Source organism: Bombina bombina, chromosome 5 (genome assembly GCF_027579735.1).
Source record: "Bombina bombina isolate aBomBom1 chromosome 5, aBomBom1.pri, whole genome shotgun sequence".
NCBI lineage: Eukaryota > Metazoa > Chordata > Amphibia > Anura > Bombinatoridae > Bombina > Bombina bombina.
Genome location: NC_069503.1, coordinates 658,805,555 through 658,817,839, shown reverse-complemented (window position 1 = coordinate 658,817,839; position 12,285 = coordinate 658,805,555).

Genomic DNA, 12,285 nt, shown 5'->3' with positions numbered 1-12,285 from the left:
GCCCAATCCTTGTTGAATTCTTGTATAATTCTTAAAAATTATTGCCTCACTTATAAAATGTTCACTATGAAAATGTGAACATATGCTATTGTTAAAAAGTACACAGCCCTGTAAGCAGTGCACCCCCTGTGCAGTGCACATCCCCAAACTAGTCTGAAATATATACAGGTAGGGCAGTCAGCTGAGTCCACTAAATTTACTTAATTGCTAATCAAAGACAGTTGGTAAGGCCAATTGGAATGTTAAAGTCTGGTCAGGGTGATATGAGTTAAGTTAACAGACAATACAATTTGGAGGGGGTTAAAACTGTGACATAAGAAAACTATAAATTTTAGAGTTATAACAAGTATTGATAAGGATTGAGCATCACATGGCAATTAACTAGACATTAGAATTGAGACATTGGGAAAAATCATTACAAAAAATGCAGGACTTAATTTTAACAGCCTAAATTCATTTGCTCAATATATATATATACACAGAGAGACTTGGTGTAAAATGACAGAAAAGCAGGGAATAGCAACATTTCAATGCAGGGCCTTAATTCACGTACCAAAAAGAGAGACTTGGTGTAAAATGACAGAAAAGCAGGGAATAGGAAGATTTCAATGCACAGCCTTAATTCACGTACCAAAAGGGAGACTTGGTGTAAAATGACAGAAAAGCAGGGAATAGCAAGATTTCAATGCAGGGCCTTAATTCACGTACCAAACAGAGAGACTTGGTGTAAAATGACAGAAAAGCAGGGAATAGCAAGATTTCAATGCAGGGCCTTAATTCACATACCAAAAAGAGAGACTTGGTGTAAAATTAAAGAAAAGCAGGGAATAGCAAGATTTCAATGCAGGGCCTTAATTCACATACCTGAAAGCAGAAGAGACAGTAGGTTAACTCAGCATTCCTTAGCAGATGTCAGTAGGCAGTTTGTTAGTTAGTAACCAGCAGTGTGGAGAGTATTGAGTGTAATTAGCAATTAGTAGCAATTAGTGCTTATAAAATTACCAGAGATCGTGTCTAGGCAGCGAACCAATATGGCCACAATGTCAGGAGCTCTGGAAGATGGATAAGATATCCACCGTATATTCTTTGTAAACAGCTCCATCCATATCAGTGAATAAGAGTTTTAGATTTATTACAGTTTTGTGAATCTAATGATGTCAAGATCGCTGTGTAAGTGACCCTAGAACCCTGATCCGGACCATCAGGATCTTTGGGGTAGGTCTAACCTCGAGATTCTCCCCCCCCCAAGTAACCTTGGTGAAGCAGTTGCTTTGGAACTGCTAAAATAAAAAAATCTTCATAAATGTATGATACCTACATCGCTATGCAAATCCTCTTGGAAGAATTTGTAGAGGTGATGGTCGATAGATTTGAGTGACTGGCCAAGCTTGTTCAAACCACTGGTAGATATGAAGCAGCATGCTTTCCAGGAACGGTAGGGGAATCTTGCCTTTTAGATCACCAAAGCCCTATACCACACCTTTCGAATCAAACCTATGACCAAGACAGCAACAAGTATACCTCCCTACTCACTGTTCCAGGTGGAGCATCCGACCCCAGGAGTGGGACATGAGTCAGGCGCTGAAGTGGACAATACCTACACATACCTCTGTGTGTGGGGGATCACCAGATCTCCTGGGCAAATGGCTCCTTCAGGAGAGATTGCTGAGGAGACCTCTTCACAATCCAATTCGAGAGTGTCAGAAAATAATTAGCACTGCTGGTGTGGTGGAGTTCTCCGAGTTGCAACTGTTTCCTACCCCTAATAGTTTACAATCTAACTTGGGAAGTATCTTTGCTCCAGAAACTGGTCATTCATATATACCATTGTTGTCAGTTTGCTTAGATGGCACACTGAGGATGCAAATTGTAGTGGTGTTTCAGACAGCTACTGCACATAAACTATTTAAAAAACTATTAAATTAAAAAATGTAAAAAATAACCAGAGATCAAATCTATGGTTAATTTGATAAATCTGCCCCAAGTGGCCCCCAAAATAGTATCTAGTGTAGTTTATTAAAAAATAAAGATAACAGCATCTTTATGTTTTAATAAAATTGCTGCACTGTGGGAGTTGGACTTTAGAAAAAAAAAAACAGCACTGAACAGTGCCTTTACATTGCAGACTATGGGAACTGTGTGTTCCCATTAAATATATATATATATGTTACTGTTTGAATATAATGTAAGGAAAGGAAACCCAGAATATGATAGGCAGTCTGTATTGTATTAACCACAAAAAGGTATCAAATAAAGTGCAAGGTGCTAAAAAGAAACTCTCAAGTTCCTTGGTATATCACTCATTCACTCGCTCCAGCGTGGACAATGGAGATCTCACTCACCCAATCCAATGGAGAAGGCGGGTATCGCCATTTGCGGCTGTAAATTCAATCCGGACGCCTCTAAGGGGGCTCGGCCCAATTCCGGCCAATGGAACACACTCTGGAACGAGGCAGAGATCCCTTGCTCCGCCTCAACTTATTCCAGACACTTGTTCCTCCGATAGAATACAGTATCCTTCCGCCAGTGACGTAGTGAAAAACAGTTCCTACTTGCAATAGGGAACTGCCAAATGTAGAAAAGCACACAATGCAATCCTCTTTGAAGAGTATAAGCTCGTAATGCACAGCAGGAAACAGCCAAACTCCGGACAATAGTAGCTTGAAAAGAGAAAGTGGAGGCTGTTTCCTTAAAATTAATTCCTTTATTATTCAGTTTAAAACCGGCAAACACAGCAAGGATAGGGTATGGTGTAGAAGGCGCAGCACAGTCTGGCTTACGCGTTTCGGATGAAATCCGTAGTCATAGCCTACTGTGCTGTGCTCCACACCTGCTTAAAACTAGTTAAAACAAATGTGATTGGTGCACACATAAAAAACAACGCCTTCAAGTTTAACCAATACCAACAGTGTATAGAATTAACCCACTGGTGTCAGAACCGCACAATCTAATACATTGCCTGAGCCCATACAACCGTAATATACATACTGCAATAATTATGTCAATAACCAACATAGTGGTATACATCCTAGACAAAATGTCAAATACTAAGGGTTAGTAAATAATTAAATGTTATTAAAAATTCTAATGCCCAGATAGTGCGTATAGGAGTCTCTATAAATATATCCTCGATATGTGAGAGTTAAATCATTACTCTTATCCTATCTAATGCACTAATGGGCAACAGAATTCAAACAATACCCTAAGTAAAGAATACCACAATAGAAGCTATCATGTGTCAAAAATAAATAAATGTATAAACAAATTATAAAATTATTTTATAAACATGCAATAAGCAAATAATTCTAAATGAGGAGTAACCTGTCAAATACTGTATGAATTAAAGAGATCTAAACAAATTGTCATCATAATGATATATGGTAGAAAAGATTGTGCGGTTCTGACACCAGTGGGTTAATTCTATACACTGTTGGTATTGGTTAAACTTGAAGGCGTTGTTTTTTATGTGTGCACCAATCACATTTGTTTTAACTAGTTTTAAGCAGGTGTGGAGCACAGCACAATAGGCTATGACTACGGATTTCATCCGAAACGCGTAAGCCAGACTGTGCTGCGCCTTCTACACCATACCCTATCCTTGCTGTGTTTGCCGGTTTTAAACTGAATAATAAAGGAATTAATTTTAAGGAAACAGCCTCCACTTTCTCTTTTCAAGCTACTGTTTGAATATATACATATTAACACACAAATATACTGTATATGTATATCAGCATATACATACAGTATATATTTATATTTGCTGCCATTGTTGCTTGACTTACCCCTTTCGCTAGTGCTGAAGTTCTGATGCCGTCTCATAAGCCCAATGCTGGAAACTTGTAATACCAGCGCACATTAGTATTAGTATTATTTTAGTATTACACAGTGGAGCACAAATGTCCCTTTCATTAAGACTTGTAATCTGTTCCAGAATGTTTGATTTTTAAAGATGGCATAGGACTGTAAAATAATCAACATTGGGATTCTTTGCAAACTTTTGTCCAAGTCAGATGAAACAAAACGGTTTACATGGATTTTCAAAAATAAAAAAAAACACATATTTTGAACATCAGAGACCAAACCAACTTGAATGGGAATCCAAACAAGGACATTCTCCAAATACGTTCTTCACTAAGGCTTTTTTGCTACATGTAAATTTTTATGCTATGTCGTCTGCTACTGAGATGTTGGTGACATTCGTAGATGCTCGTGAGACTGCCAAAGGGCAAACATTTACTAATACCTATACAGAGAATTTACCAACAAACATATAAAATCAAACCTCCAATTTTACTGTGTTTTATTGGTTAAGATCAAACGCAAGTCTACAAAATGCACTTACTAGAAATTTAAATCAATACAGCATATCATCATTGCTTTATGGTTTCAAACCATCCAACTGGTATGTGATGCAAAGTGTTCTAAATCCCGGATCATTAGTCTGTTTGAGGATCTCACACTTTGCTGGCCAGCATCAGACGTTCTCCACCATTCACAGAGGCCTGTAAGGGATACCATAAGAGTTATATTGTATGTGTTTGTTCAGTCCTTTATAACAATCTACCATATTTCCCTCTAAAAAATGTTAATGGTGCAGTTTCGATTTGTTAATCGGACCATCTCTAGCAGCACTACAACCCATACAGTATAACAAAAAATTGCTACAATGTTTATATAAATCTACAACTTAAACATAACAATTGCTAACAATTGCTAATAAGAGAACTTATATACTGTATATATCTAGAAACCTGGATGATATATACATATAATAGTACATATTATATTATTATAAAACTTAAAAATTACCTTTTGAAGAAAGTCACTCATCAACAGGAAAAATCTTCATCACAATCTTCTAGAACATGACATCTTGTCAAGCTGTTCATAAAAAGAGATGTTCTTTTTAAAAAAAAAAAAAACTGAATCTGTAAAAACACCAACACACCTTACAGCAGAGAATACCTCACTTTCAACATATTATCTGGGGAAACAGATAAAACAATACAAAAACAGCACATTTAAAAAATGGTGTTTGTATAATTATGTGAACAGTACAATCTAATATATCAGTGCATAAATCTTTTTACAAATATCTACAGCCAGATTTTAGTTTATTTGTTCTTAATCAGTATAAGTATTTTACTTTTCAAACCATTAGAAATCACATGAAACAGCAGCCAGAACATACAGTTGTACATTTTGTAAAGTTATTGAAAAACAGTCCAGTCAAAATAAAGCTTTCATGATTCAGATAGGGCGTACAATTTAAAAAAAAAACTTTCCTATTTACTTCTATCATCAAATTTGCTTTTTTCTCTTGGTATTCTTTGTTGAAAGCTAAACCTAGGTAAGCTCATGTGCTAAGCCCTTGAATGCTACCTCTTATCTCAGTGCATTTTAAATTTTTGCACAACTAGACAGCTCTAGTTTATGCATGTCATATAGATAACTTTGTGTTCACTCCCATGGAGTTATTTATGAGTAAGAACTAATTGGCTAAAATGCAAGCCTGTAAAAAGAACTGAGATATGGGGGCAGTCTGACTTAGATAGTCACTGACTTAGATACAAGGTAATCACAGAGGTAAAAAAACCTGTTGGTTATGCAAAACTGGGGAATGGGTAATAAAGAGATTATCTATCTTTTTAAACAATAAACATGTTCTAGTAGACTGTCCCTTTAAATCACATCAACTCATATTTCTGGAAGCTAATTTTTAAAACAATCGTCAACTACCTATAGAATGTGTGCCATTTTAATGTGATGTACAAAGGGCTGGCACAGCGTTTGGTTCCACCCATGTCACATTTGAGAAGCAGCCAAGCCTGGTTATACTCTCCTTTTCACTCTCCCCAAACAGGCACCATGCACAGTATTATAGAAACAACAAACTACATGCTAGAGAATCTAAAGCAACAGACTGCAAATGGGGATTAAGGTTGGAGCTAACCTATTTTTATTATTTTGAAACTTTATGCAAAGAATAAGGGTGGCACACATGATGACATTATAGTCTTACTTTGGCATCAAAGGTCACCAGCCCCTGTTTAAAAATGTTTAGAATCTTGTACCTACAAAAGCTTTACCTCAAGATTCAACATTATTTAAAATATGTTTTTATTCTTTTTTAATAGTTTTGCCAACAAAAAAGGTATTAGCATGGCAACACATTCATCTACAGATTATATGCAGTTGTAACGTGTTAGCTGGGTAATCTTCCACAGGCTGGGATCTCTGAAAGCATTCATTGACCTAAAGTTATTAATTGAAATAACTTGCTGCAACATGGCAACCTGTTACATAATTCTTACAGCTGTGTACACACCCCTCATTACAGACATGAGTTGTGAGTTTTTCTCGTTATAATCAACTATTGACTTCTTAGCCCATAGAATAAATTCCACTGTAAAATATACCAGTTTCACAAAAATGCCTTTTAAAATGTACAGAGCATTAACACACAAGTGCCTATGATTCCAGGCCTTTGATACACTGTAATCACACGCTTAATATGATATATACATTTCAAACAAACAGCTATTTTTATTAATATAGGAGTATAGAGATTTATCAGTAATATATAAGCAATCCTACAGAGCATATGCCAACTGTCACTGAAAAGTCAAAGACACTAATTTGGGACAATGGGAGCACCCTGTACTCAGGTTCTATGGGATGGGCGGCATAATATCTGATTGTCTGTACCACTTACCTTTTCTAATATGTGTAAAAAAACTGTTTTCATGATGAGAATATTAAGAAGAAAGATAAATGAGCACTCATGACCATACTGATAAGCAATTTTCTGTTTTAATCCAAACTCTTTGTATTTCTATCCTTGAGCTATATTTATAAATATATATTATTAATTATAATGTAAATATTTAGAGCCTCTTGATTAACAGGCTGGAATGCAAGGTTCAAAGCCAGGGAACTTGCCTGTCTATGTTTGGGCTTTTTGTGGCAGCATTCACCACCCACATTTAATTTTAAACAGTCTCAAGACCGCTGCTTCTTAACTAGGCTTCCACAGGTAGACCACAATTCAAGAGTTTCATATGTCCTTAATGTCCCTTTAAGAATGTACACAATAGCCAACAAGGAAAGAAAACCATTACTTTAATAAATCTAAATCATTATTTTAAAAAAACTAAGTAGGTAGAAGAAACCACATTTAAACATTAAATAAGTATGAACAAACTCAAAATCTAAATAAACAAATACACCACTAGTAAATCAGTAATAGGCACAATATATATTACAACAGTTTAGAGCACAATAATTATTTAACACTTGTTTTGAGCTCACTTTAAAATCCAGGCCATAGTGTACTTACTTCCCCCTCTGATTTACTCACCAGCTTTCCTAAGAGAAAAAAAAAACAACTGTGTCCTCTTTATGTACTCACATGATTCAGGGTGAATCAAAGCCCATCACAAAAAGTTTAAATGTTCTTCACTCCTCTTCCTGGGAAACTTGTAAACAATGGTAAAAAGAGGCGTTAATGGAGTAGTATAGCCTTTATTCCAAAAAAACGTTATTAATCAATACTCACAAGCTTAGTATAGATGTGTAGATAAAATCTATTTATGTAAAGGGAAAGCATGTCAGTACAGTTTAAATTAATTTGTCCTGTACACTATTCTACAATTATCTGTTTGAATTGCAATATAGTTTTATTATAATTTCTACTATGTGGCTTAGTTTTTCGACTATGCAATTTCAATATGAATTTTAATTTTTTCCATGAAATAAGATTTTAGCAGAACAATTACATCAGGATTGTTAATGGCATTAAACAATGCAATTTCTTACTGTGTATTTAAATTTTAGAGCATGTCACTGTTCTCAAGATAAAAATTGTTTTTATAGAATTAGCACAGGGGCTTCATATTACTGGCGGGATTTCTTACAGAATTTTTACATGCCCAGAGAGCTTTTGATCATTGGGCCTATAGGGTCACTTAGCATTACTTCCCATTCATTTAAAATTATCAGAGCCAGACAATCGTTGCCGGTTTTCTTAGCTAATCCGGCCACCATTTTCACTAAATCAAAATGGCCTTACAATACATTTGCATCTCAAATGTAGTAAATACAATCTTATAATGTTCCATATCTGTGCATATTTTGTTCTAGTTAAATAAGACAATAAAAACTATATCATAAATATAAAATACCTCTGTTTAAAGGGACAGTCTACACCAGAGTTGTCCCTTTATTACCCATTCCCCAGTTTTGCATAACCAACAGTTATAATAATATACTTTTAACCTCTGTGATTATCTTGTATCTAAGCCTCTGCAAACTGCCCCTTTTTTTAAGTTCTTTTGACAGACTTACAGTTTAGCCAATCACTGCCTGCTCCCAGATAACTTCACGTGCACGAGCACAGTGTTATCTATATGAAATACATGAACTAACACCCTCTAGTGGTGAAAAACTGTTCAAATGCATTCTGAAAAGAGGTGGCCTTCAAGGTCTAAGAAATTAGCATATGAACCTCCTAGATTAAGCTTTCAACTAAGAATACCAAGAGAACAAAGCAAAATTGGTGATAAAAGTAAATTGGAAAATTGTTTAAAATTACATGCTCTATCTGAATCATGAAAGTTTATTTTGGCCTAGACTGTCCCTTTAACCAGATTTCAATATATTGTTTTTGCATGAAAGAGGTAGTTCAATGACATTTAATACAAAATTGTTATAAAACATGTTCAGTCAGACATACAAACATACATAAGACAACTTTCATGTACACATTTATTATTTCAGTCCCTTTTCTCAGAATTAAAGTTCATACTTCAGACTCCATAAGCCTAACTTTGCTTCATTTTACACAGTTATTATTTGATAACTATAAAAGCTTATTTAAATCTCTCTCTAAAAGGCCTCAAGAGAGGAGATAAGAGGCTTTTACAATGATATTGCAAAACAGTATATATTTGTGTATGTCTACACCACTAAAAAGCCTGGATTGCCTGCACCAAATAATGTAATTGATGCTATGGTACTTATTAAAAGACTACAAAAAACACAAAAAGTGGTGACAGGAAACCTTTTCTTTCATGGCTCATGAACAACTTTCCAATGTACTTATGTTATTTAATTTGCTTTATTTTCTTGGTGTCCTTTATTGAAAAGCATACCTAGGTAGGCTAAAGTGCAGCAAAGCACTACTGGGAACTAGCTGCTGATTGGTGGCTGCACATAGAAGTCTCTTGTAATGGGCTCCCCAATGTGTTCAGCTACTTCCCAGTAGTAGTAGCTTCTTCCTTGCTTTTTCAAATAATGAGGCCAAGATAATTAAGATAATTTGATCATAGACGTAAATTGGACAGTTGTTTAATACTGCATGCTCAATTTGAATCATGAAAGAAAAATGTTGGGTTTCATGTCCCTTTAAGCTGTTTTTTTATTTTTTTTACAAACTTGCAGGAAGTGCATGCCTGCACACACCTGGATCTGCTGTTCAATTAGTGCAAAGTGGCACACTCCACAAAGAATGTTTATTTTTCAGCACAAGATCATCAATTAAAAAAATATATATATTTATATTAAAGGGACATAAAAGAAAAAACATGTTACATAGCTAATATATTTTTCCATTCCCTTCAGAAAGTATCATTTGCCTTTTGAGCAAAACATTTAAGAAATTATTATTATTACTATTATTATTATTATTATTAACAATAAAAATAATAATAATTTTTATAATAATAAAATTTAATAATTTATAATAATATTTTAGAGATTTATCACATTAAAAACTATGTATTAAGTTATCTAAAATTACCTAAAAAAGAAAAGTACTTTGAAGCAAAGTTTATAAACTACATTATCATTCATGAAAAGAATCAAGGACTAGTTCCAAACCAAACTAACCAGAAAAATGCTGATTGTGTACTTTATCTAAAACCATATTTAATTCCAATGCTGCTCTCAGACATTTTTCAATAAAGCAAACCATGTCTCAGGTATCAAGTATGGACAATACTTTTATATATTCAGTATGAACATATTTTTCCTGCACTTTAATTTAAAGTCTGCTTTTTATTTTATAGTTGTATATAATAAAAACAAAATATATTCTTGGTTTTATAGAAGTAAAAGGGAACAGAACTTATTTGCTTAGTTACGGGGTGATTTAAAACACACACCTTTGAAATGCACATTTTTCCCACAAATAACTTGACTAGTTATACTTTTTTGTTTATACGAAAAACAATATAGTAGTTACATTAAATATTATTTTATTTTCCGTTTTTCTAATAATATGAACTATACAAAATATACACCAGTCATAAACTATAGTTCAGATTTATGAACCGGCGTTAGCCCAGAAAGCTCTTAACTCCTGACTTTTTTCTGCGGCTGGAGTTTTGTCGTTAGATTTCTAACGCTCACTTCAGCCAAGACTCTAAATACCGGCGTTAGAAAGATCCCATTGAAAAGATAGGATACGCAAATGGTGTAGGGGGATCTGCGGTATGGAAAAGTCGTGGCTGGAAAGTGAGCGTTAGACCCTTTCCTGACTGACTCTAAATACCAGCGGTAGCCCAAAACCAGCGTTAGGAGCCTCTAACGCTGGTTTTGACGGCTAACGCAGAACTCTAAATCTAGCCGTTAGAGTTTTAGATTTATTACAGTTTAGTGAATCTAATGATGTCAAGATCGCTGTGTAAGTGACCCTAGAACCCTGATCTGGACCATCAGGATCTTTGGGGTAGGCCTAACCTCAAGATTCTGACACCCCCCCCCAGTAACCTGGGCGAAGCAGTTGCTTTGGAACTGCTAAAATAAAAACAATCTACATAATGTATGATATCTATATCATACATATCCTCTTGAAAGAATTGGAAGGGGTGATGATCGATAGATTTGAGCGACTGGCCAAGCTTGTTCAAACCACTGGTAGATATGAAGCAGCATGCTTTCCTGGAACGGTAAGGGAATCTTGGATTTTAGAACACCAAAGCCCTATACCACACCTTTCCAATCAAACCTATGACCAAGACAGCAACAAGTATACCTTCCTACTCACTGTTCCGGGTGGAGCGGATGCCCCCCCCCAGGAGCGGGACATGAGTCAGACGCCGGAGTTGACAAAATCTACACATACCTCTGTGTGTGGGGGACCACCAGAACTCCTGGGCAAATGGCTCCTTCAGGAGAGATTGCTGAGGAGACCTCTCCACAATTTTCTTCTAGAGTGGCAGAAAATGATTAGCACTGCTAGTACGGTGGGGTTCTCTGAGTTGCAGCGGTTTCCTACCCCTAATACAATCTAACCTGGGAAGTATCATTGCTCCAGAAACTGGTCATTCATATCTTCCATTGTTGTCAGTTGGCTTAGATGGCATGCTGAGGATGCAAATTGTAGTGGCGTTTCAGACTGCTACTGCACATGGAGACTCATACTTACCAAGAAGCAAGTTACCAAGCATACATTTTCTGGTCTTCCCTGACTGCTGTCTTAAAGTTGGAGTAGGATGAGAACTCCATTTGATATGTTCATGGAACAGTGGACTGTTATACTTTTTTTATTTTGCTGAACTTTGTGTTGTATCTTGGTTCCTGAGAAAAATCATTAGACCTTAATGAGTGTATGCTATATATATATCATTTATATATCACATTTGTTTGTTGTAGGTGAAATGTTTTCCTATATAGTCAGGATAAAATTACCACGAGTTACCACACCAGTCTTACTCATAAAGCACATAGCTCATAATGTAATCATACTCCTACTGTTAAGCAGCATATATCTTTAAAGATGCCAAGGTTCATCTTGTTTTATTTACTTTATTTATGTATCTAAGCATCATGGTCTGATGGTTCCTATAGGACTCTATTTTTGTGAATTAAACTGCATGATTGTGTACCAAGGGTCTAATACTTTAACTTCAACAAATTAATAATCAGCTATGAGTTGTCCCCTCACTGTGTAAAAATAGAGGGTAATATGGGCTGATAAACACAATGGTTTCAAAATTATAAATCCTGCATATTTGTACTCATCCTAGTTCTGACCTACAGCAGTAATACTATGTGGGTAGTTACCTTACACAAGCTATTCCTTACTGTTCAGTTTTAGAGATGTTGCTATATGTTATATTTTGTTTATCCTTACCCCCATTTCCATATTAAGAGACCTGAGATAGGTCATGTGGTCCCTTCATTCAAAAGTTTTTTTGTTTTTTTTTAAAATATGTTGGTACCTAATCGACAGCCCAACTGATAACATTGCCTCTCTTCGTTACTTTATGATGTGGTATACAC